The sequence below is a fragment of the Zonotrichia albicollis genome, chromosome 5, assembly GCF_047830755.1.
Source record: "Zonotrichia albicollis isolate bZonAlb1 chromosome 5, bZonAlb1.hap1, whole genome shotgun sequence".
Classification (NCBI taxonomy): Eukaryota; Metazoa; Chordata; class Aves; order Passeriformes; family Passerellidae; genus Zonotrichia; species Zonotrichia albicollis.
In genome coordinates this window covers 28269623-28297598 of record NC_133823.1, presented here as the reverse complement: position 1 = coordinate 28297598, position 27976 = coordinate 28269623, and the positions used below count along the sequence as shown (strand labels likewise).

The window sequence follows — 27976 nt, the reverse complement described above, 5'->3', positions numbered from 1 at the left end:
AATAGCTACTATTAGTAAATGCAACTATCACTTTTAAAAAGACAAGTGTTACCATGGTGACTCTACAGGGAAAAAATCATGTAAAGTCATAATTAAAAAGGTCAGGAAAGCCAGCCTTACACTATGCTTCTTTTTCCACTGTAGAAGAAGTGCTACAGCTGCTGTAAAATTAATGTAGAACACGATATATACGTACATATATATTACAAAGAAAATGAACAAAACCTGGAGGAGATGCATGGTGTACCCAGGAGACTGATCACCAGCTTGGCACCAAGGTAGTAGTACCAACATAGAAAAATTAAAACATGCTTACATTTACACTTTTCTATAGCCTGCCCCCAGAGTAGACAACACCCTTATTTTTAGAAAGCTCCCAAGGTGGGACATTGATGTCCTAAAACACTGGCAACTATTCCAATCAGGTGCTCTGCAGGAGGTCAAACTTTCCTTTTCTCTCTTATTCCATCCAAAGGATTGGTTGTCCTGCCCACTGTAACCTTCACCTCTCTCAAAGTACGAGGCACAAGCTCACTGTGAAAACTCCCCTTCCCAAGGCTAGGAGAAAAAGGTGCCACTTAAACTTTGTCCCTTGGCCACAGTGAAGGCACAGAGATTCACGGACAGCAGCACTAGATGGATGTCCCTGCAACTGCTTGGAGACAGCTGGTGATACTTAAATGGTGGCTGCTGTCGTTAAAGTTCCTCTGAAAACCTCCTGTGTGATCAAACTGACTCTTAAGGCATTTATATATAACTTCAGAATATACAACCGCTTGGAGTAAATGCGACCCATGTTGTGCTGCTTCTCCAGACAGAAATCACTGAGATTTGTTCCAAGTGACGGATGCTAGATTCTAATTTACTTTTGAGAAGACACAACATTCTCATTCCCAAAAGGGAATAACACATGAAATACAAAGACATTCATACCTTCCAAAGAAATTCATACCTTCCATGTATCAGTACAGAAAAAAATCAAATAAGCCAAACAAAACCACCACCACGCACAAAACAGCAAAACAAAGAAAACAAAAAAGCAAGCAACCAATAAAAACCCCCACAAAAACACATCAATGAAAAATTACTCTTCCAGAATAAGTACCCAATGCAGAATCATCGCAATTCTCAGGCAAAAGCCTCTCTCCTTCAACAAGGACTACACTATTACAGGGATGACACTGATCTTTTCAGTCCTCATTTACCTTAATATATTAGAAAGAAGAATTCAGCATGGTGTCTGGAAGGGATCAGTCTGGGGAGGAAAGAAAGTAAAAGAAATGAAAAACACACTGGATTTTTTTCCCCAGGTAGTTTTGTGACAAAGGTCTAAGGCACATGTGACAAGTCTACAGGCTTTGATGCAGCAATGTCATTATATGTCATGGCATTCTACATCTGACATTTATTGAAGTTGTCTTCCTGGAAACAGAGCAAGAAGATTGTAGCAGCTCATAATAAATTGCAACCCTTTAATGGAAAAAACATTGGCCTTGTTTTTACTTTTAAAATTAGGTAAGGTGGCCTTTCAAATAAATTAAAAGAAAATAAACTGCTCAGTAAATTGAAATACATATATCTCACTGATTAAAAGAGCCTGAAAAAGCCTACAGCTTTGGTGAATTTTTAATGTAAGCTACCAAAAAAATCCACTAACATCTCAAGCATGATTTAAAAATATATTGTAATAAGCCAGTATGTATGTAGGTGCAAGGAGAATTATTTTCATGCATTCTCAGAGCATAACAGAATTGACAGATTAATAGTATTTTTCCTTAAATAAATGACCAACTGGACACAGTTTCACTTTAAGGAAATGAGTCATGAAGAAATCAGAGTGATAATAATGATAATAGCTACCTATCATTCAGGTTATTTAGGATACAGAACGCTGCAACACATATTATGCACATATTACACTTAAGTACTTTGTAATAAAATAAAATTAGGGAACATTCCAGAGGACAGTCTTTTGTCGCTCTCCAATCCCTTAATTGAAACATAGACAGTACCTACAAAACTACAGGTTAAAAATATGATGATGATCAAGCAAATCAGGTGTACACAAGGAAACACAGAGGAAAAGAGGTAAAATTTATTCAGAATATTGCACCTCCTCACTAAAACTGCTGTCTGACAATTGTAATCTAATTTCCAGATTTTAAATTATCTAAGTGTTTTGTTGTTACTCATTATAAAGTTGACATTCAATAAAAATCTTTAGAGGAGGAAAAAAAAATCTATTGTGAATTCATCTTTGGGTGAAACATTTAGCTATAATAGCACAATACATTATTCAAACCTACTGTTATATTTACATGCTAAATATATCTTTCTATATTTAGCATTAAAAGTACTGCAATGTAAACTCACGGCCAAGACAAGAATTACCTCCTCTTTGGCCATGGCCACACAAGACTTTATAGCATGAGTTCAGCCAAATTGTTTTTCAAAAGAATTAGTTCAGTCCTGTAATTTTTTTTCAAGATATCCATTCACTCTGCTTTCCAGGACTTCATTAGTCTTCCATATCCCTTTTTACATCCAGTGCCACTGCCCTCAGTTCAATTACTCTCAATTCACTGTTTAACATCGAGCCTCAAGTCACTGTAAGTCAGATCAATGACTCAACCACGCAAATCACTCCAAGTTACACTGCAGACGATGTAAGAGATCCGTCTTTCACACTTCAGCAGAGCTATGAAAGACATCTGGAGGAGAGGAGGACAGTTACAGCAGGACACCTATGAATTCTACCAAAACCCATCCCAATACCGACGCTATTGGGATATGATACACATCATGATGCAAACTGGGGTGTTCTGATATTTTAGCTAGGGCAAACTCACCCAACTTCACTGGCTCTCAGCTCAGGGTTTGGTAAGTTCTAACTCACACCTGAAGCAAAGGTGGTTTGGTTTGAGATGAAGAGATTTGATTACTATGCAGGATCTTTTAACCAAGAGTTAGTTTAACATTTCTTTTTCTACACCAACATTACATTTAGCCAGGTATGAAGCCCCCACAAACTGCATTCATGGGAATTAGCCAACCAGTATTGATCTCTGTACAATTTTTATCAAACCAGAAAAAATATGTTGGAAACAGCTCCCAATATCCATTGTTGTTTAAATAAGTACACACATAAATCCACATGCATACCCACACCGTTCCAAATATTTAGCACACAGCTTAGGAAAGATTCACAGAGGAATCTTTACCAAGAGAGATTATAGAAATGTTAGAGTCCTACCTGCCTTTATTCTGGAATATAACCCTTAAAAGTTCAGCTTTCTTCCCTGCTAAGCACTTTACCTCTTCATGTTGGTAAAAGAAACTGCAGTACTCAAGCAGACACAAAAGGGCAGAATAGGATCTTACTCATTTCTCAGTCTTTGAAACAAAAAATTCACTCATGACTAACTCGTAGGCTCTAAATTCCCTATATCCCAGATCCATTTTTGTCAGGTAAATGGCCACATATGGACACAGCCTCAACAACAATCACATGGGGATCTATGCCCATGTGTAACAAAGTCATCCCTTACAGATAAGTGCTGGACCCCACTCAAAATTTCTGAGTGGAGTTGAAGATTTAATCATAATCAAAGATTATGATTAAATAAAATAACAGTGTACCATGGAATGGTCCACTGGTAGCAGAAGCTTTTCATATTGTGACTGTAGAAAATTATTCACATTGTGTTCACATTTCTTATGGCATATCTGAAAACTGTCTGTTTGTAGCTGTTCCATTCATTTTACCGTTGGGGAAATGATTACTGGTGTAATATTATTCATGTATAGATACTCCTTTATTACCTGGTCCTGAGATACCTAAAATATCTCTTCTTTAGTTTCTAAATATCTCTTATTTAATTTCTAAAAGGAAGTGATATCAGAAAGGCATCTGCAGCAAGTCTTTCAGATATGCTGGAAATAAACAATTTGCCACAGAGAGCATGGAAAATTCCACTACCTTCCTCTGAATACTGGTAATATTGCTTAATAGGAAGCACTGAGTCACTGAAATTTATTTCATATCCAGGAATGAGTCTGGTAAACAGGTAGGTCATCTGTTTATGTAGCAAGACACTTTGGGGAGAAAAAACCCTTAAGAATTTGTGTGGTGAGGGCAAAGAGGTCAGTGCGCTCCCAGCATCCAGCCTGCTTTTTCCAAAATTCATTTTGAAAGATATAAATAGAGTGCTCCACTTCTGAGTGGCCTCACAAAAGAAACCTCTACCAAAAAGAAAAAAGCCAAAGTTCAGGCTAATTTTTTTGCTGAAAGGACTGTATTCAAGCTCTACAATGGCCCTTTGACTACTAAGAGTAAATGGAATAAAACTGATGCAGACTAATCTGAAAATGAAAAAGGATGACACATGAATATTTCTGTCCTATGTATAGCCTTTTTTGATAATAAAGCAAATTAAAGGACATTCAAACCCAACAATGCTAACAGATCTATTGAGGATAGGTGTAAATTTCTGAAAACCAATTACACATTAAAGGATAAATACAATCATATAGAATTGATCCTGACAAACAGATAAATAAAATGAAGTACATATATCCTAACTGCATAACCAACCATGTATGTGTGTGTGTGCACAGAATCCAATAGGTACAATTAAGACTTATATAGTAGTATTCTTCCCTCACCAAAAAAAGTAATATTTTAGCTTTGCTGCACAGTTATCTTCAAATAAGTGTAACAGCTACAAAACATTCTGACTAGCATTTATATTGCTGTACAACATCTCACTCTCCTCCATCTCATGTGGATCCTCAGTTCCACATGGCAATTTGCAGGAAGGGGAATGTTTTGTACCTATTGAGAAAAGACCCAGTGAAGTGGGTGCACAACATGAATAGTTGCTGTGCATAAATGTGTTTGCCCATAAAGGGTTTGTTAAATTTTTTGTAGATTTTGCTGTAATTTAGATGGAAGGGGCACACTAACCCCTTCTTGTCTCCTTACGCTCATTTTTTCTGCCCACCAGATCTGTCACATTTACCATTAACAAGGGACAATGCTTTGGGGACTGCTTTAAGAGGTTTGATGGGTGTGGACAGGCCTCCATTTCCACACAGAAATGGTAAAATGTCTGAGGCACAGGCAGAGAAGTAAAGAGAAATTTAGTACAGGGAAAGGTATAATCAAATAATTCCTCACATGATGATGTACATCTCCCAGAAAACATTACCACAGATATGTCAAGGTTTCTTGACACTGCTCCAGAAGAGAGTCCTGATTTATGTTGAAACAATCCAGGAAAAGAAAAAAAGAAAAAATGGGGTCACTTTAGCAAGGTAAGACCCAAATATTTTATTTTCACTTGTTGACAATGGCAGGAGGCTAACTCTTTGAAGAAGAAAAACAAGAAAACCCTTTCATCTTTGAAAAAAATATCCATTTTCCTTCTCCTAATTACATAACAACAGAAACTTCTAGAGAATTGCATCCTGCCTTCTTTCCTTTTTTGGGTCTTAAATTCAAGCTCTCCTTTGAATTAAGACTTCTGACACAGAGGTACAGAACAAAGCAAAACCAGAACAACAGCAAAGAAATTTAAAAAACAAAAAGAGAAAAAAGAAAGGAACAACAACAAAATCCCAAGCAGAAACTAAACCACCATCCAAACTTTCCTGTTTTTCTGCCCCTCTGTGTGCAGATGAGCTCCTTCAACTTTACTTCTCAGTTTTTCATGATACATAATCAATATTCAGATTTAGCCACCTAAAAAGTAAGATGCCATTTATGCCCTGGAATATTTTCCTGAGGTTTATCATAGTTTATGTAAGTGAGTTTGACTAACATAATGAATTCAGATGAAATATACCTGGCCATAACATTCACAGTATTACAGAAAACATGAGCTAGACCTCATTTAGCTAGGGTAAACTTGCTGATGAATAAGTCAGAATAATTCTACAGAACAAACCTGGACAACCAAGAAATTCATACAAACCAGTGAGAATTTCCCTTGCAACGAAGTAGACCACTCCTATTTATCTATGAACACCGCTGCTAAACAGATTCTAAAGACTAAATACACAGCCAGATCCTTCTCACCTTCCCACACATTTTCCTTCTATTTAGACTACAAAAAGGACTTTAGATATTTCTCTCACAAGGATTAATACATTTCCACTATAAATCTGGCTCCTGTACTGCTAACTGTAAGTTACTCAAGTGTTCCATAATCAAAACAGAAGTATAAATTGCAACTGATTAATTCAAGGTGCAGAACTGGAGAATGGACTGCAAAATCTTTCCACAGATTTCAAAGTTATAGCTTTTCAGATACACCCTACTGTACAGTCAGTCACATTGCAGAGTTCAGATCCAGATTTATTATGTGCTTATGTGCACTGAAAAGACTTAATCATCAGCTTTTCCTCATAAAAGCCTTACAGTCCCAACTTCATTTAGATGCAGAAAAGATAGATTTTTCAGCAAGACATTTGCCTCTTTCCTGATCCATCCATCCAAGGTTCTGTCTGTTCAGGAAAGGCTCGCTATTCCAAAAAGCACTTAAACCATCACATAGTTTCCTCAGCTATCATATCTATATGTCAGATGGTGAAAGCCATACTAGAGCACAGACAGAAAGATTTTATGGTCATCATCCTTATTCAGAATTTCTCTTTTTCATGCCAGGGATTGTTCTCTTCCCCTTCTCCTAAATTACAGAGCAATTTTTTAAAACTGTGTACAGAAGTAACCAAAAAACATCACTCACAGACATGAATTAGCACTGCTGTTTTAATTTATTTTTTTTAATAACAAGAATGCTGGTTTCTAAATATTTATCTTTCAAAGCCATTAAGAATTACAACAGCATTGGTAATTTCAATTTGTTTTTTTCAGCAGAAAGTCCACAAATTTTAACGAGTATAGGGTAAAGCCCAGAATTTGTGACTACTCAGTTGCCTCTTTGCAGAAGCAGTGAATTGCAGGATTCTGCCCAAAATTTGTCTGCCTGAACCTTATCCTTCATCAAAGGTTACATCTGGCCTTTGCAGGAAGCTGTTCCTTAGGACAGAAGCCGCATTCCTGATGCACCAGCCTGATCCATGAGTCCATGATGTCACACCTTGGCGCTGAGCCCTCGCTGAGGGGGAACGCTCCGGATGCCAGCAGCTCATCCATCTGCTCTGCAGCTCAACTACCCTACAGACAATGGTTTCTGCAAACCTTGCTCCTTCCCAGAAAGATTACCAAGTCATCAGTGTCCCTTCTGGAACACCACTGGAGACAGCTATGCTGTCCCAGGGATGTATATTTTGTGCACAGCATAGCCTGCCCAGTGAAAGGAAACCACAGCAGCTGTTGCAAGACCATCTATGCCACAAGACCGAGATGATGTGAATAACAAGTAGTGTCCTACAATAACTGAAAATGGAAGATCTTGCACTGAATTCAGCAAGGTTGAAAAAACATAGTCTTTCAAGAAGGGAATAAAGGTAGAAAAAAATATTATTTTTTCTCTTTCATGAAGGTGACTTTTACACACAAGTGGTGACTTTTCTAAAATAACCCTTCCCACACACCCTCGCCAGCATGAAAATCCTGGTAGCTTGTATTGCCAAATAAACAGTACATTTAATAAAATCTTGGTAAAGTGCTGGCTTTGGGTGATCACCCTTTAGCCCCCCTTCTACAAGCTAGAACATGCTAATCTACATTGACACAACACAGATTAGTTTTGTTTTAGCTCTCAATCTTGATTTCTGTTGCAAAGGATAAATCTCAAAGGAGAGAACATTTCTTATATCCTTCAATGTATTGTTTTGACATGTGCTTTTAGTTCTCCCTTCCCTGCCACTGTCCACAAAAGCACAGTCTATTTTTCATCTCCTTAGATGTTGCACAGATTTATTTTAAACTTTTTTTTACATCATCCTGTATGCGCCGAAACCCTTTCATCATTGGATATTTTTCTGGAGGATGCTGCAGTGTGAACACTGTAACTGTGACCACACACAGACAGTGAAGCACAAGCAGCATGTGGCAGCCCCAGCTACTGTACACAAAATAGTTCAGAAAGTCTTTCTAGCATAGTGCATGCACTTTGTCTGCAGCTTCCAGACAACCTATCATATAGCACTCAAGGCAGCCAGGGCTTTTATGGGAAACACATGGCGAGCAAAAGTCATGACCTACTTAGTAACTAGAATTAAAAGAAACTGAAAACATGAGTCCAGCTACTTTTTCTCCTCCCTTGAGAAGCAGAAGTCATGCTGTTGAACTCAATGGAACTAATAGTACTCCCAAAATTAAGACTGCTGTATAGCTTTGATAATGATTACTGAATAAGGAAAACTTGCATTTTGATTCATTGATCACTCATTTGAATAGATACATCAAAACGGCCCCATCTGCAAGACAGAAATTATTTTTTCCTCCTTTAACTGATCCAAGCCATTTTGGGGGTGATTCAGAGAGGTTTTGGGTGGTTCAGGAAGGTGTTACAGAACTGTATCTGCCCTCAGGCTGGATTCTCTGGCATTCAATGGTATCACAATTCCCAGCAGCACTGCCCTCTCTTGCATTTACCTGTTACTGCCCTACCCCATGATTGCAGTTCAAAGACCTATAGTGGCACTGGTGGCAGAGACAGAGAGTACCAAATGCTGATTTACTCAAAGGAACTCAGTGGAGCAGTCCCAGGTTGATGGAACACAGAAGCAACACTTGAAGTACTTTCTCTCCAACAGCAGCAGCAATCTCAACCCAGCCATTAAGTTTATCCTAAAGCATGTGAATTGCAAACCTTTCAGGGAGAAGGCAGCTTTCAAATCATCAAGCAGACAACATCTTTTTGCAACTAACAGTCATTTTTTAGTTTCAACTTTTGATTGAACTTCCACTGAACAGAGTTTGGTTCCCAAATTATAGGCTTCTGCATGTCCTTGCAGGAAAGGTGCTGAACACTTTGCAGGCTTTTGAGGAAATAAATACTTTGGGAATGTTGGAAGAATGTACTTTGCAATTAGTAGCTTAGCAGTGATGACAAGTTGCAGAACAAAGTATTTCTGCAAGTCAAAAAAGGAAATCTAAAATTAATTCTCTGCAATCCAGTATTAAGCAATGATGAAACCATAAGGTGGGGGCTGTCACAGACAGAGGAAAAGAAGGGAACAAGGGTAATGGTAACTCCCTGAGCCCAGGGAATAAGAGAGCTATAAATTGACACTGGCAGGATTCATGCCACATCCTATGCTTCTATTAACTTGTGGGGAAAAGCCACAAAACCTTACACAAAACCCAACAAACAAACAGAAAAAAACCACAATGTGCATTACTGAAAAAGGTCAAAAATTGCACATGATCATTCTAGGGGAGCAGGAAGCTTTCTACTTCCCCATCATTGAGGAAAGAAGAATGTACACTCTCACTAAAACCACCAACTTCCTGCACACAGAGAAAAAAAAATCACTCCCAAACATCAGGCTGATTTTAGCAGAGCTTATGCAAGGTAATGCTCTGCAGAAATGAAAAAGGAAAGGTTCAAAAAGGGCACCAGTAGCACAAGCAATTTGAAAATGCCTGAAGCTTAATACAGATTTATTCTCCTTCCCATCTTCATTCCCCCTACTAAGGCTGCACACTGAAGATTTGCATTTGAAAAGGACTTGCTCATCCTCTCCAGGGAATCAAAGCAGAAGGAAATCTTACTGCTGACTTTAGAACTGCATTAGTTCCCACAGCAACACGCCCATCACAGACACACACCCCTGGGCAGCCGCAGAACAGCCCTGCCAGAAATGCAGACCTTGTTTGGAGCAACTGCACATTTCAGAGACCAGGGCACTTGACACAGAGCTGCAGCACAAGAACAATGCCTCAATGCCTCTGGACAGTCGAGGGTTTCACCAAAACCCTCAGCAGCTGGCACAGCCTGCTTCACCTCACTCGGTGTTGCATTCTGGAACCCACCAGCAGTGCTTTGCAAGCAACAGAGTCTGAGAGAATGAGTCTCCCAAATACCAAATAAACAAAACAAGACAAAAACATGGGCTTTGGAATATTCCCTCTAAAAGCTAATTCTCAACAAATGTCGTGATCCCATCTTATCCAGTCTCTGGAATGGTTGGTTCTCATTTTTTCACCCTGTGTCTCTAGGATTCTCAATGCCTTGGCTGACATGAAAGAATCTGGTGAGACTGATGATGACACATGAGAAAGTGAATTTATGGACATATTTGCCCAAAGACAAATGCTTACTTCTATATGCAAAATCAGGATATATCACCTTGACTTAGAGCAATGTTGCAGAAAATATGATTGCTTCTGGTATCTGGTGCCCTTTTACTTTTTTCATCTAATTATTTATCTGTGAAGAAAAAAAAATATTTGCAAAAATAAGGCTTTGTGAAAATGAATTTAAATGGCCTCAAGTAGGGAATAATTTTGTCTCAGATGATCCACAAAACTTACATTTTAAGTGAGAAAAATGTGAGCACAAAGGAAAAACTAATTTTTTTTTGCCTTAATGTATAATTTCTACTGATTAATAACATTCTTTGGAGTTTAATATCTTGGGCAATCATATTTACTGAAGACAACATAAAAATATTTTTAAATTTTCATAATATTGCCTTAAGAGGCAGTCTGAAAACACAGGAGAGAGAAAGAAGGCATCTGTACTGCAGTATAACTTCTCAAAGACAGACACATTGGCTTATTTTTTTCCCTAGGAAGTTACTGAATACTTTTTCCTCTCAGCAAAATTGTCTCTGGGGATGTTGCATCTGAAGGATTTCAAGGAAACAAGAGTCACAAAACATTCAATGCCATTTCCTCTCCCACCTCACCCATGGAAAGATTGCCTTTTCCAGCTGGAAACAGACTTCATCATTTTGTACTTACGGGTCACGTAAAATTTTCTCAAGTCACAGCAAGATATACTTACACCGCCAATTTAACCTTATTTATTCTTTTAAAATTATTTCAGTTGCTGGATGTTGGTGTGTTTGTGGAGGCTGGAATAGATCTGTTCTGAGAAAAGCAACCTGAAAGAAAAAGTATATTATATTTACTAAGAATTTTTAAAAAACTTACTCTGACCTACTTTCTGATCTGTGTCAAGCTAGCTACTACAGAGAAAAAAGATGACAGGTATTATTTTACTGAAGAAGCGCAGCCTGTGATACCAGCCTTGCCCAAAAGTCCAGGATGGAATAATGTCATAACTCAGGGCACCTGAAGACAAGCAAATTCAGAAAGTAGCGAGGAGGAAGGAGTGAGGGGGAAAGCAATGTGCAGGAGATGGAACATGCTTCAATTTTAATCCTCATGCCAAAGTATTTATTCAAGCATTTTTACATGCAAAGTTCATTTCTTTCACATGTTGTTCAAATAGATCTTCTCTTGTGTCCTGACCAAAAAATAGGACAAAAAATGTCATGTTTTCCCGCAACATAAAAAGGTGGGGAAAAAAAAAAGAAAATGGTATTTAGCATGCTCTGTTCTTAGCATGAAATGAATGTTATTACCCTAACCACAGTGCACAGCATTGAGATGTGCTACTCTTACTACCAGGCTGGGTTGTTATCCACACCAGGCACTTCTGTACCGCATTCTAAAGTGTTAAAACACAGAACACAGGGATGTACAGATTTTTACAGAAAGACTCCGGAGATAACTTTTATTAACAATGGAAGGAACAAATTTGTCAAATAGAGCAAATCTATATTTCTCTATCTCTTCAGTTTCTCCAAGCTCCTGGATGTGGTACAATTACCCAAAGCAGCTAATCTGGAAAAAAATCCCCATCTTAATGGAATTTCTTTCTCTATCAGATGAAGGGTCAATTTTATAGATATGTGTCTTCCTACTGATATGTAGCCCAGCTATCATGAGCATAAATGCACTACAGTTGAGGCTATGCCTTGAGTTATTCAAGATGCACATTGTTCTACATGGAACATTCCAGACTCAGGAAAAGCCATTTTCAAATTGTGATGTGTGCAAAAACATTAAATCATTTTAAAGCCACCAGTTACTTCTTTTTATTTTTATCTTTTTTGATATTATTCTACACAGACTTTTGAGGTCTCTGCATTACCCATCCACACCCAGGAACCCACTTGGATTAAATCACAGATCACTTCTTTCCCACCATCCCTTGGCTGTCTGAAACACAGACTTTCTTTCTAGCACTTAATCATGGCTTTGCAGAGAGTGGGGAGGAGCAGAAGTGCAACAATTTAGTGTGAGTCAGAGCACATCAGCTAATGGCTCCAGGACTGGTAGCTCTACAAGAGGATCCACCAGTATTTCCCATTTTCCTTTCAGAGCAATTTGGCTGTGTTTACTTCATAAACGGTGATCTACATGTACTGGGTGATGGAGCTTATGTTCTTTGCTGACAGGCTCAGAACTGAAAGGGATGTTTCTTCGGGATGACAGTAAGCAGAGTACTTTCCAAGGCAAGGACTTTTGCCTTAAATCACGTTAGGTCTCCTAAGCTAGAAAGCATCTTGGTGGCAAATGATGTGACTTTGCACTTCCCTCTCTTTTAACCGCTAACAGTAATGCCATAATGGCTCCAGCCTTTTTTTCTACCAGGTCACTTGAAATTGTCTACACACAGTAACAATACTACTCTCCAAAACTTACAATAAATTAGCAAACCCAAAACCAGCAACAGCCGAATTTTTCTACGAATTTTACTACTTTTCTCCAAAACACTTTATACGTCCCAGATCAAGCTATGTGAAATATGGCATCAGACTCTGTGAGGAGAGTGGGCTGACAGCAATCAGAGCTCTTTGAGGAATGTGCAAATAATTTTTTGCCAGCCCTTCCCAGGCAAATAGATTCAGATGTAATGAGAACCCTACTTCCTCTACTGTCATTTAATATCCACAAGCAAATTCAGTTGCATTTCAAATGTCCTCTACTGCCTTCCCTTCTTTGTTTTTTTTTGCTGGCTTTTTTTTTTTTTTTTTTTTTTGCCAGACTCATTTCCTTATAAATTTCATTGTCAGTCACTTTTGCTGGAGAACCCAAGGTATACTTGCCACAAGGGGAACCTTCATCCCTTAATACCAGTAATGAAAATGTCTTAGGTTCTGCCAAAATATTCCGTCTGCCCTTTCTTCTCAGGGAATAATTTTAATTATTTTCTTCCTGTCACAGACCCAAACTTCTGAACTAAGGCTGATTTGTAGCTCAGATATTTATAGGGCTACAAAATTTGACTGAACTTTATTGAAAGAATTTATAGGCTCTATGGAAAATAAAGTATTTCAAATAAGACAGGCCAATGACTAAAGCAGTGTAACAAATTTCTTGGTCTTCTTTCAGAAATTTTTGCTTACACTTCTGATATCCTCCCCAGACTGTGGAAATACCTCATCTAAAAGTAAAAGGCTTTTCTTTATAAATGTCCAACAAATGGAATTTTGCCAGGCCTATATTGTTTCTCTGCATCTTATGTAGACTGTAGATGGCCCACAGTAAAAAGAATGCTTGCATGATTGTTCTATTGGTTTTGCTTATGTCTATCTTTTAAAACTGTATATGACAAATAGTTTTCATTATGTTCCTTTAATCTAAAGTTATGTCACTTTTTCTACAATATTAAATCTTCAGATCAATTTTTATGGCAACTGCAATTGTGTTTGTTGATCGGTTTGCAATCATAAAATTCAAAGTCACTTACTTTTAAAAAGCCCTGCCTGAAAATATATCTATTTGCAAGTGATTTGCAAGATTTTGACAACACAGATTCAAAGCTGACAAGCAGAATAACAAGACTGTCAAAAGCTTTACTGGCCAAGATACTTCAGCCTCTCTGAATATTCAGCTGAAGGCTATTATTTTGCCTTATAGTCAGTTGGTTCTAACCTGTTTACCTCTTAATTTTGATCAAAATCTAGAGGCCTCTTACAACATCTCCAGAGACAACAGGACGTTTTCTTAATCTTGGAGTGGATTGCCAGTCAATCTGTTTGGAAGTCTAGCCTTGTCCTAAAAATTCAAATTGGAAGCCCTGCAATATTAAATCTGCTCTCAGTTCTGCACACAAATTAATAGGACTCAGATGGATGAAGCTTGTACTCAGAGACTTGCTTAATTTTTTCTCTTTTTTTTTCTAATTCATTAGGCTATGCGACTCCTAACAAAACAGAGGCCACAATGCCTGTGATGCTTAGACCAGATTAGTTCAATTTGAAAGCCCTCTGAATTGTTTTGATGGAAATCTCAGTAAACACTGCCATAATAACTAGTAATTGTGAAATGAGGTGATCCAGTTCTCCAAACTCTCCCCTCTCTCTCTGCCCAGGTTATGTGTCATAACTGGTTTTTTTGAGGCATGAACCAAGACACAGGTTCCATTTCGCAATCACCAAAGTTGTTGCCATGTTCAGTGTTACACAGAAGACTTTTAAAATGTAGAGTGCTACAAGAGTTAATATTATTTGTGTGTCCTGATTTGACAGCCCTGGAATTTAGTTTTCACAATGTTCCATCTTCACTCACAGAGCCTGCTGAGGCTCACAATGTCCAATGAAGAAATAGTACAAAGGGAAAATTATTGCAAAGTTCAATTTTGTGAGAACATCTAACACTGTTGTGACAGTTCAATTTCTGCTATTGAAATTCTTTTAGAAGCTTGAAAAGAAAATGTGTGACTGGTTGGCCCATACATGCTGCTGCAATTATTTAAACAACATGACAATTCTTAAGACTGTTCCATACCAAAGCCTACAGATGCAGCATTTGACCAAAAATTGTCATTTGGGAAAGTTCTTAGAAGTTTCTAAATAAGCCCTATGGTGCACTTGTATTTTGGGTGCTACTTCTGCCACTTATTAGAAGGACCAAAAAAGTACCACCAACCCTTGACAACCTGGTAAAATTCATTATGATATGTACATATTCATGTAAGTGTGTAAACATAGATAAGCAGATATACACACACACACACAACTATACCTCTCTAGAAGTTGCGTATACTTTAACAAGACAATCAAAAGAATTTACTGTTTTCCATTTTTTGTTGAGAGGCTACTTTCCCATTAAAAGTTTTTTTAATTCTCTAAATTAAAACAACTCAAAGCAGCCTTGGTGAGCTATTTCAAGTATAATGTGCTCCCCCATCACTATTAAAAAAGCACAGTAATTAAGTCCAACATGATCTCTAAACACATTCCCTACTGTCCAAAACTTCATTATTGTTCTTCACAGATATTGATGATTTTTTCCTTCTGTAACCTAAAGCACCAACACTAATTACTATTTAATGCCTCATAAAGTTATAACAAATCCCAATTGTCCAGTCTTTTAGCATGTGCCCACATCAAGTGGTCAGGCAGTCTAGAAAAACAAACAACCAAACCACTGAAAAAACAGGCATCAAAACCACCAAACCATGGCCATTCTCACTCACAAATGACATGGCATTTCCCAGAACAGTGTATACCCACCACAGAACCCTCCAAATACTTTACAAAACACAAAAATCACCAAGGATCTCTGAAACCACTTGCAAATGCCATCCCAAATTCTTGGGCTCTCCCCTCAGCCAGCATTGATGTCTGGGGCTTCACTATGTTTTCAGTGACCAGTCTGAAGCCACATCACCTCAACATGGTAAACATGAGAAATAAACACGTCTGGTCTCAACTGAATGAAAACAGACTGACTGAGAAAGCTCCCTGGCAGAGAACCAAAGAGCAGCTTTGGAAAAAAAAACCCAAAAAAACAACATTATAGAGGGAATTTGCAGCAGGTGCCTTCACTTACACACTACTCAGATCCTGCCAGGTCACCATGGCCCACAGAAGAAAAACTACAAGACGCTTTTTAATTTCACATTACTTCCCATGAATATGATAACTCCATTTTAATGCCTCTTAAAAGACATTAAAGGAAATCTATTTATATCAGAAGGCCCAAGAAAACTGTGATTATGTCTCAAGGCAAAGTTTTGCAGTGTTTTTGGCTAGATATACCAAGTGAGAAATTATATCTTTTATAGATTAAAAAAGTCAAATCTAACAAGCAAGCTACTTGCTGATATAAGAGACTCATGAATTAGGAAGGGTATTTTTCATCTCTGGTTTTTAGTATTGGTAAGGATTTATTTAAAGTTTCACCAAGAAGCAAAATTCCCAATGAAGCATATGATTTACACTTAAGAAGAGAGAGTAAAATAATAATGATTTTCTTCTGTAGAGTTTTCAGTATTAACAGACTTACTTTAACTGCAGTTTTACCTATTGCTTCATCCTTTCCAAATTAGATTCTCCAAGTGAAAAAAACAAAAGGTGTAATACTCTACTAGGATCACACGTACAGTTCCATTAGTGAATGAAAGTTCAATATTCAATAAAGCAAGGGAGGAGATCAACATTTATATTATGTAAAATTATTTGGCTCTGGGACAAACGAGGCAAAACCTTCCCTAATTATATAATTATAGCACACATATTAGCAAGCAGTGACACAGCTTATACAGGAACACAGTATGGGGCTGCTCCTTCACAATTTGCATCCTTTACCCTTAATGATATCAACTGAAAGCAGTATTCAGAACATCTTCATATATGAAAGTCTTTCCAAGCCAGAAGAAGACACACACAAAAGCCAGATTCCTCTCTCCCAGACAATTCCACATTCCAGCACTTGACAGTATTGCCAACACATGAGCATTACACACACCAAGTAAATAGTCACCCTCCTCCAGAACATACCTCCTGAGTGTAACTTAGATCTACCTTTCTTCTTACCTATGGTATGTTTACTATGAGTCTCAGGATGTCTCTCCAACACTGACTTCCTTTTTACCATTGCTTCCTTGAAATAACACAGGCTGCCACCACCACCAGATACAAGTAAATAAATCAAACTTTCAACTTTTCAAAGCAAATGTTTTGATAATGCAACTCTTCACTTGTGCTAATCCAAAAAACAACACAGAAGAGGAGACTGAGAAGAAAAGCCTTTCCCAGATCTAGGCTGGAAAAACCTACCCCAGCCTGCAGCCTTAATCAGCAGCAATCACCGATAACCTCTGGCACCTGAGCTTAAACCAAATGAGAAATGAAACACATTGTACTCCTTCAAGACTTTTTAAACTGTGGTATTTTTTCTACATCATTTCTGGTTTTTAATCATCCCTAAAAATGAAGTCAAGCAGTTTCAGAGAGATAAAGACAACTCTTGCATACCCATTGAGATTTTACACAAAAAAAAAAATTCAGTTTTGCTTTTGTGAAGAATATGATTCATAAGAAAATAAAAGATATTGTAGTGAGTGGGGTTTTTATTGTTTAAAACCAAACATGGAATATGAAATAGCAGATGTTTGGGCAAAGGAAAGAACTAAGGTAATGCAACTCTTTCAAGTATGGCTAAGACTATGGTCAGGCTGTGGTGATTACTAAATTATTATAAAAATATATCACTAACATTCAGGGTTTCTTTTTCATATCAATTCAATATCATACATTCTAAGAGAAAATTTGATCCATTATTGCTTAGTTAGGAGTAAATTACATTATTAATATTTTATCAATATATTGCATTGCATTATAATAATATATATACATTTTTTCTCTTTATTTTAGAATACATCAAAAAATCCCAGATAACAAAAGAGAAATGAAACAACATTGTAATTAAGAGCAACATCAACAAGAGAAGGAACATACAGCAGAAATTTAATCCTGATATTTAGAGACAAAACTATTCACTGCAAATCCTTACTGCTATGGATTAACAAGGAATAAATATAGGTAGAGGACAGAAGTGATTACAACATACTCCCTTCAACATAAAAATTACTTTCCAGAGAACCAAGTTACAATATTTTTTATTTGAAAATCTCAGAACAAGGCACAGCAGCACCACTTCCCAGAAGAGTTTTCAGTAGTTTAATCTTGTAACCTAATCATAGTTTTCAAGTTGTCATCTGCATAGGCACGCAAAGGAGGGTCAGTATACAAGCAGGAAACCTTTCTCTCTTTCTGCCTCTCAGGGAGGGAAATTGGTGGAGCTGAGCTCCTTCAGCTGCTCTGGATACAAGTGGAGTGACCCCTGCACATCATTTTGCAGAGAGTTCAACTCAGCATCTTTAGCATATGCAAGATTCACTTACAGCAAAGAATAACTGCATTATCTGCCTAAACATTAATAAAATATGATTTCCTATGATAATTTAGGAGCTCTGTTACTCCTCACTGCTAAAACCAACCTGCAATCACGTCCTTTATTTGGTTTGTGGTTGTGGAGACATTTGTGTATCCAGGGGCCTTTGCAAACAGAGGCTTGAACAGCAGCTGGGACACCTAACAAGATACAGACAAAAGGCATCATTTATAGATTAAACTAATTTTTATGAACCCTGAGCTCCTGTTTGCATGCTACCAATGAATTCTAGAAGTTCTGTAGCCCACATTACCTGATTATATTTTTTCTGTAATCTGTTCCCCAAGCAAGGTCTCTCCTTGTCTCATCAATAGACCTGCAAGATTCAATAGAGGATGTCTGCATTGTGCCTGTAGAGCTGAGCTCTCCTAAGCCTTTATTGCAGCTTTGCCTCAGAATGGCCTGCAAGGTACAGGAGTGCTGCTGAGCCAAGCCAAAGTGCAAAGGAAACCAAGCAATATATTCAGGAATGTATTGGAAGTATTCAGTAGCACAGCAAATCTAGTTTGTGTCTTGAATTCTAGAAAGGGTCTTACCCGTGGAATTTGCTTTTTCTTCTCTGATTTTCTGTCTGGTGAAAAACTGAGTAATCATTTTATTTCTCTCTTTAGGGAAAAAAAAAAAAACAAAACCAAACCAAACCAAACCAAACCAAACCAAAACAAAACAAAACAAAAAAAAAACCCACAAAAAAAAAAAAAAAAAAAAAAAAAAAACACAAAAAAACCCCAAACCCAAAAACCAAACCAAACCAAACAAAAAAAAACCCCAAAAACCAAAACCTCAATAAAAACTACCTCTGTGCTTGCAACACATATGGAATGCAATAAAGACTAAATTTTAATTCATTTCCAAAATAATATTGGTTTATTCTATTTAGGAAATATACAAAATTAAGGACAGAAAAAGGTGTTATTTGACAAAAAATACTTCTCCCAGTTTTCACAGCTTTTCACTTTCATATAAATTTGGCTCCCAGTACTGTTTAAAGCCTATGTTATATACTGGCTCTCTTCTGTTAAGAAAATAACTGAATTTCACACCTTATACACCATCATATCAAAGAGAACCAAACTAGAAATAAAAAAAAATAAAATTAATTGAATTGCTGTCCTATTAGTGTTTGGGAGTCTCTGTCTTTCCAATTTCCTTTAATGAAGTGGCATAGATCAGACCAGGCATAAACCCATTATTTCTTTTAAGTCACAGAACAACCTACCTCCAACCTTCCACTTTAGCAGAGGCTCAGCAGTGTCTTTGTGGCATGGTAAACAGACCTGGAATATGAAAGCTGAAGTGTGATTGTGTCACATAAACAGTGAGCATGAAGACAAATGTGGCTCTCTATGACAGAACTATTGAAAGAGGGAAAATAAATTTTGTCTATTCCATAGGACTCCTTTGTTTTATCCAACCTGTGAGTGGCTCTACTGAGGGAAGTCTCATCTTAGTGCCACTGCTGATAACTCCCATTCAGTGACCTCAGTACCACTGGGAGAGAGCACCTCAGTAGGCCTGCTGGTAGGAATTAAGAACTAACATTGGTGTGTTTTTACTCAGTTTGGAAGTGTAGAATTAGAAAAACAGGCTCACAACCATAAAGATGTCACTCATGTTGCTGCCTGGCAGCTGCACTCATTTACTTGATCTCATTGCTTTTTGGCAATAGACTTCTCATGCTACAGCTTTCCTTTTTCCTTGTGGGACTTTCATGGCAGGCCAGAATTTTCCCCTGGCATTGACATTTTATTACCAATCCATTATCCATTACCTTCCTGCCACGTGCAGACTTCAGAAAAACCTTGTCTGGGATTTGGCACTCTACCCAGTGCCTGATAAATGCTATAAACTTTATTTCTTCTCTTGTGGTGCAAATTGGAAAAATATGGCATGCAGTTATGCAAGCATGACACTGTCCTCAGCTAAGGCTGCTTTTCAACACAAAATTCTCCAGACAGAACTGAAATAATTTAGTGTCTCTAAAAGCAGTGCTAAAATAAAGGGGGAAAAAGAAAAAGTGGCAGTTTTCCTGGAAATGTTTGTTTCCCTGAGCACACAAAAAAGTTTATATTTTGAAAATAAAACTTCTCATTATAAAAACTTTGAAACTCTGCCTTTAAACCAGTAATGTGTCATCCATTTCTGAGTGGACTGAACTTCAAAACCAAAGAGATTCCTTTGAAGACAAAAACCTTTCTGCAACTTTGTCTTGAGTACAGAAAAGGAAAAGAAACAAAGGTTAAAAGATAAAAGAGAAGGAAATCTGGACTAGAATAGCAGAATTGCTGTCATCATCTGACTAGATATGAGATGTGCTCATTGTAGAACATATTTTATTCCCATTAGTTTGCACATTAGGTTGTTCTGGATACCAACTAACAACCATATTTGTCCATAACAGCAGATAAAAAAAATGAAATTAATTGCAATAACAAGACCTCTACTTAAAGGAAAAAAAATCCTAATAAATAGGCTTAAAAATCTCCCTGATGTTAATAAAAAGTGTGAAAATGTTGCTGTTTAAGTATTTTGAAAACTGCATCTTGCATTTTAAGTATTCTTTCCTGTAATACATGTGCCACATTCTCTTTCCTTCCCAATTACCATATTCTTATTCTGTTGCTTTATGAAGTTATACTGGAGAAAATAGCATGAAATAGTCCCAGGTTACACCTCCTGTGGTTAAAACAGTTACCAGTAAACTAACAGCAGTGCATCTGTGAAGAAGACAGTGAAAAAGCCATCCCCTCTGACTTAAAAACTGCATTCATGTTAGCAGGTTTGAAGCACAGGTACTCCGGAGAGCAAATAGTTTGGTTCCCTGTCATCCAAAATTGGTACACTTGTCTAACATAGCAGATGGTCGCTATGTCATCAAATACCTGAAATTCTCAAATTTCAAATACTTGAAAACCAAATACTACAAAATACTACAAAACCAACCATGCAAACACTGAACAGTACTGAGCAGCACATGAGGAAACCCCTGTGCACGTTCTGTCTTTGTCTTACCTTCCCTCCATTATCACGGCAAGTCCAGCTTGTCCTTTGAGATAAATAATTTCACAGCTTCAGGATTACATTCAGAAGGCCTGGGAGGACCAGCAAAGATGGTCCTAATGAAACACTGGATCAACTGCTGTTGCTGGTGTGAATCACTCCAACAGATTTTGTAATCATTTGCTCTTTGGAGTCCCTAGGATGCTCTGAAAGTACAGTCACTAATGAGACCTCCATAAAAAGGCTTGGGATGAAAACAGATTTAGGAGAGGTTTTTCTTCTTATTTTACACAGAAATTCAGTGGTTCAGTGTTCACCCAATACTTTCTGTCACTCCTCTGCCCAGACAAAAACAGTCATTGAATGATGGCAGGAGACAGACATGTACAGACAGAAACACACACACCATCAAATATAAGAAAGTGGTTCTTTAGTTTCATAACCATAACACTTAATAATGTCAAGGAAAAGAGAGGTTTAAGTGACTCCTAAAATTAACATTTGTTTCTGCAAAATCTAGCAATTCCAAGCTGAGAAACTGGGAAATAAGGATCCTAGACTGCCCACTTTTCCTGACATTCTTTAAGACATGAGAGAAATAACTTTAAAACCTTCTAAGCCATTCTAAGTCAAACAGAAGGTAGTTGAAACAACATCAATTTTATTCTAGTAAATATCTCCAATGCTGAACTTTTGTGAAAAAAAATCTGTTCACCTAAGCGTATAGCTCCAAAACTCTGTAATAGATTCGCATTTCCTTCAAAATCAACAGCTACATGCTGTTGAACCAGGGTGCAGAAATCTCTTCTTACTTCCAGGCTGGCTACTAGACTACATCCTTTCAACTCACTGGTTGATACAAATATCATTCTGAGGCACTTTACTTCATCTGGGATGCTATTTTTTTTTTTAAACCACAAAAAATACACAATGGAATATTTTTATAAAAAATTTTGTACCTTAAGATTAATGCCATACAGGCAAGACTCTGGAAAGATTGTTAGGGAGATGGATGCTCCCTTCTGAAGTATTTTGCTTCACCCCTGAACAGTGATACACTCGTTTGTATCTCTGACATCCTGAGCAGGGAATCTTTCCTCTCTATAAGCATGGATAAGCATCAATGCCCTGATCATCAGCAGAGCTCTAACTGCTCTGGAATGCTGCAGCACAGCACATGCACTGTGATTTGGAGCATGCTACCTCTCCTCCTAAAACGTGGGGTTATGCCTATCTGATTAAATACTAACTCACAAGATGTTTAACTTTCTGCTAAGTAATATGAGTTCTTTGGTCACTCTATGGATATCTCATGATCTATGACAGTTATAGTGGCAGAGTGTGAGTGGTTTTGCATATTATTTGAGCAAAACTATTTGATTGCAAAGCTAAAAAAATATACAGCATTAGCAGACTTTAGGGAAAAAAAAAGCACCATAGCACACAAACCAGTATACCAATCCTATTTCCGAGATTTATTGGAGAAAATAACAGGGAAGTGAATACCACGCAGGTGGATCATTTGTCTGGGATTAAAAGCAAGATAGTAAATTCACAGTATAGTAAATCATCCAAGTAGCTGCCAAACCTTCTGACATAAGAGATTGGAATTTCTAAGTAAAACTAAAAAGAGTCACTCCATTAAAAAGCAAGAAGAAATCAGGAATGGATTATCCTAAAACAGCAAGCTTAAACTCTCTGGCACCACATATTCAAATGCTCTCACTAATTCAGCCACTCCAAATACTCATTGGGGGAATAAATTCAATGTTGTGAATTCAATTGTGACTAAATCTCGCAGAATTACAGCATAATTTTAAAAAAAGGTAACAAAATAAATATATTTTCTTAATTTTTACATGATTATTAACAGTCCAGTGACAAGTTTTTAAACAATAATGATTTTTTTGCTACTCTCTAGCATCTTTATCATTATACTGCCACCTCTTCTCATTCCCAGAAGTGTCTACTTTTGAAAAGTGTCTTATTTCTACGAAGTAAAGTATTCTGGATGAAACTGCAATTGAAATAAAAATATTGTAATTGTTACAAAACTTACAAGTCTGAACAGGATTTTCATATGGAAATTTACAAGGAACATTGCAAAAGTGAGAAAATCAGAAATAACTGAAAATGAAAATATCCAGAAAGAAGTCCTACATATGTAGGAAAGAAGAATAAGAGAAAATCACAAGTAATATCAGACATGAAGGCAAATAGATTAGATTTTTGTCACAGGATGTTCTCACTATCTAAGATCTAGCTACAGTTACAATTCTCAACATTCATTTTATTCCCTTTTATCACAGGATTAATTCTATAGCCATAGTAAACCAAAATAAAAGTTTTATTTTCCTTTCCATCTGAAACAAGTTGCAGGTCTAATACTTTCAATCTTTCTTTTACATATTAGCACCCATACAGTTTGGGACAAAACTCTGGAAGATCCTAAACTCATAACTCAAAATAGGACATCAAAGTGGAGCAGGAAATATAGACTGGTAATAGAGGGACTCACTAAGGAAAGAAGACAAATATACTGAAATTACTATTCTGTTTCCAAGAGCAGCATGTCACATTCATGATGTCAGCACAAGAGCTGCATACAGAATTTAGGACAGCAGAAAGCATACGATTTGTTGAAGCAGTTTTTCCCTCCATAATTGTAAAATGATATAAATTTAACAATTTATTCTTCTGATTATAAAGCCAGCCATATTGCAGGTCACATACCTTCACATATTAGACATGTCAACTATAGCCTGGAAAATGCCACAGTCTAGAATTAACTGTTGTATTTAAATTGTTGTTCCATGACTTGTGTCTTTATTGAAGTTTTTGACTGATAAATAAGCACACCATTAGTGTACAAAAAAAGTGGATGTTTTTATTTTTCCCATGCTCAAAAGTCTGTTAAGCTGGCCTGTCCTGTTTGCTGATTAGACTCAACTATCTGCAAATTTAATCTTCATCTTCACATCATAGAAACCAAAGAAAATGTCATTTTTTTTCCTGTGGATTGCCATAATGAACCAGAGTTACTCTCCAGAAGAGAATAACTCTTGTCAACTACTTAATAAGTGCCTCACTGATGGCTCAGTGGCCTTCCTGGTGCAGTGCAGCATGCAGACTTTCTTGGTGTGCATTTAGGATGGCCATGTGTTGTGGTTTAACCAAGGTGACTCACCTGTGGTTTTGCCAATTGTGAGCAGTGTAAGGTCATCCTAAGTGAGTACTAATAAAACATTACAACACCTCTCATTCACATGAATTCTCTATGCAACACATAGAACTTTGGAGAAGCATTTTCTCAATGTTTAATTTTTGGAAGAAATTATGCAGTTGTCTGTGTTGGCTGAGATCTATCTTATGGAAGACAGGACTAGGAGGTGGGGTAAAATCATTGTGTTATACACATTTTGCTTCTCTAGTGTTAGAACTGGTGGGTGCAACCCTGCCTTGTGCCAAGTGCTAATAATTGTGCCAAACCAGACCTGCTTTTATGCCAGTGGACAGGAAATTGCTGTCAAAGGAACTTTTATAGTATTCTGTTTGCATAATGAGATCTCATAAACATCAAGGAATACACTTGAGCCTGAATAAACATGGTGAAATCTTGTCTCCATTGGGATTTTTGCCACAGATATCAGAGGAGGCAGGATTTGAAACTGCTGTGTTTAAGACTGCTTTGCTTCAGAGGCTGTAATGCCTGCCCAGAGATTGTGAAATTATAGCAGGAATACCAGGCTGAAAAATAACACTTGTTTTAGTGTGATGAGGGATATTTTTGATTCAAAGAGTTATGTCGTTCTGGGAGCTTTTATTCACTGTCTGCAGCTAGCCCTGCTCAAGAAAATGGCAGCCAACTTCCTCAGGACTCTGAGTACATCTCGTTGGATCCCATAGACTTATGGACATTCAGGTTTCTCAGGTGGTCATGTACTGGATCTTTTCTTACAGTGGGAAAGACATCGCTCCCCCATCCTGCCATCCATCCACTTGAAAGGAATGGGAAGAGAAGCTGCCATTGAAGACTCAATTGAAAAAGCTGTTGAGTACCTCAGCCTTCTCCATTTTTACCAGTTTGCCAGTATCATTCATCAGGAGGGCACACCCTCTTTGACATTCTTCTTCTACAAGTTTACATACCTGTAGAAGTCCTTCCTGCTATTCTTTGCCAAGTACATGACCATACATCAACTCTACACCCTTCCCAGGCCACCTGTCCTCTGCTTGTGCATTTGCTTATTTCCCTTCAGTGTGACCAGCAGTTCCCTACTCTGCCATTCCAGTCTCTTACCTTGCTTGCCCAACTTCTTGGTCCTGGGAATTATGACGACTTGCATTTTATGGAAGGCATCCTTAAATATCCGCCAGCTCCAATTCACTCCCTTGTCCCTGAAGACAATCTCTCAGGGGATCCAACTGACATCTCCTTAAACAGCTAGAAGTTTACTTTCCTAAAGTTCAGGTGCCAAACTCTAATCCTTGCCTGACTCCTATTCTTTAGGACTGAAAACTCCACCAGGCTGCATTCAGTCTTGAAGTCCCTGACTTGCTCCCTTATGTTGCTGACCATCGGATCCAGCACTGCCTCCCCTCTGGTAGAAGTCTCTTGGATTGCGTGGAATTATTTTTCAATAATTTTTCTTCTGCCTTAGAGATCTGTAAAAGATTAAATAAATGTAAGAATTCAAGAAAGGACATTTAAAGGCCAAATAAAAGGTCTGAAAGTTTGGGAAATATATTTTGTTCTGCAGCATGAATATTACTGCATGATAATACAAAAATATGTGCCAAATTTTTCTATAATTCAACTCAATATAATTCAGGAATATTTAAAAGTATTAGTACACTTTTTAATTTATACACATTCAGCCATAAAGAAAAAGCAGCTCATATATTTAACATATGTTTTCATATCATTCTGGAAGAAATATTCAAATGACTCTTTGCCAGATAAGCACTTTATTAAAAATACACTTAGACATAAGCATGGTATTTTAAGTCTTTCAAGAAGAAAATACACTCATCTGTTATCATAGATATAAAGAATATTACTGGCAGCAGCGGCATGTCCTAAGAGTCCTTGCTAAAGAATGAAATTTACACACTTTGATGGGCCACTTGATGATATGTCACTTAAATGTTAAAAAAATCACCAAGACATAACTAAAAAGAATTATTTCATTTAATTAGCAACCCTGGAGAGAGAAAGCTTGCATCTATTTTCTTTAGCAGGATTATTTTTAAAAGGTGAACATGGGTTGACAAAGACTTCCAGCAGTAAAACAATAGAGTATATTCTAGAGGAACAGCCAAGATGAACAAGAGGAATGGCAATGGCAATTAATTTCTATTCTGATATGAGAGACATTACGGTCACGCACGCACACTTCCATTGATCCTTAAAACACCTCATCTAATCCCACACCAGCAATATTGAATTATTCAAATAATGCACTGATCTATCAAAAGCTTCAATGGACTATGTCAACTGAAACCTTGATTTAGTTGATGAAATTAACAGGGGGGAAAGAGGACACGCACATATCAGTGGCATGCAACAATCTAGAGAAAGAACAGCTTTTCTGAGTCACAGAAAATGTGCACCTAGTCCTGTGTCTTCAACCCCTTATGCTAAGGCATAAGGGAGGTGTGAGTAAGTAAAAACACTTTATTGGTACATCTGTCCCGTTCCTCAAGAGTTTCTCTAAGCCACACAACTACTTCATTACAGAACAATGCTGCAGACATATTTTCAGACTTCAGGCTAAATTGTCAATCATACTGTGGATGCACATATTTATTTTCAGTTAACTTTGCAATATTTATTTTCAAATTATTTACACAGTTATAAAAACAACCACATTAGCTGGAAATCTGATTAAGCAAAGGATACCAGCATATTATGATCTGGTTGAAGGATCTGGGATTACTAAAATAACAGCATTAAAATATGAATACAGATATTGGTATTATGAGTGGATACAAAGTGAAGCCCAAATGTCCTAGCTTTTTTTAGGTTCAGTAAACTTGCAGAAGATCACATTCTTACCTGAACACTGATTTAGTGTTTGAGCTTACTCTTTAATTCCACTCCCATTACTTTCATGGAAGTTCACTTTTTGTTTCCCTGCACTGTTTTTTCACATTATTTTCTCCCTCTAATGTAGAACCGTAGTTTTACATTAGAGAGAGAAAATAATGTACTATTACATTATTAGTCATGTTATTGATATTTTTCCAGAGCAGACCAAGAAGTGGCAAAGGTTAATGTCCCATTATGCTGGGCATAGCGAAAAAACATGCACAGCTCCTGAGCTTACAGGTTTCACTGTTGTAATGGAATACAATTCAAGCAACAGAAAAATGCAGAAAGTACTTACAAGAACCTGAGTCACAACAAAGATCTGCCTAGTTCATATTTTGCTCCTGACAGTGATTGAATGTGGACATCCAGGAAGAGCAGAAGAACAGAGCGAGCACTCACAATACTTCCCATGAGTTTTCTTCCAGCCCTTAATCACAGATGTCACAGTTCCTGTGTTTCTAAATACTCTGATTACTATACAAAGAGAAATTCAAAATCCCAATGTTTTCAAATTAACAAGCTAAAATTTAGTCTTGTGAACATTTATATTGATCCTCAAAAGCATTTCCATATACTTCACCAAAGCCTTTGGAAAACATTGATTCAAAGTATCAACTCAGGTTTTTCTGAACAGGAAAATATTGCAGTCATTGTTGACATAGGAATGTAATATCACAGGTTATTCGGACTCAAGATTAATGAAATTA

The 27976-nt window shown here is 37.3% G+C and overlaps 1 long non-coding RNA gene across 1 annotated transcript in view; it reads right to left on the bottom strand.

Moving 5' to 3' along the window:
* Positions 1-27976, bottom strand: part of LOC102060436 (uncharacterized) — a 177503-nt gene that overhangs the window by 37758 nt on the left and 111769 nt on the right. Inside the window, exons 11-15 of the long non-coding RNA XR_012580425.1 lie at positions 25476-25840; positions 21188-21381; positions 19395-19452; positions 18429-18491; positions 18222-18315 (exon numbers count right to left, since the gene is read on the bottom strand). This is a non-coding gene — a long non-coding RNA (uncharacterized LOC102060436). The remainder of the gene's footprint in view (positions 1-18221; positions 18316-18428; positions 18492-19394; positions 19453-21187; positions 21382-25475; positions 25841-27976) is intronic.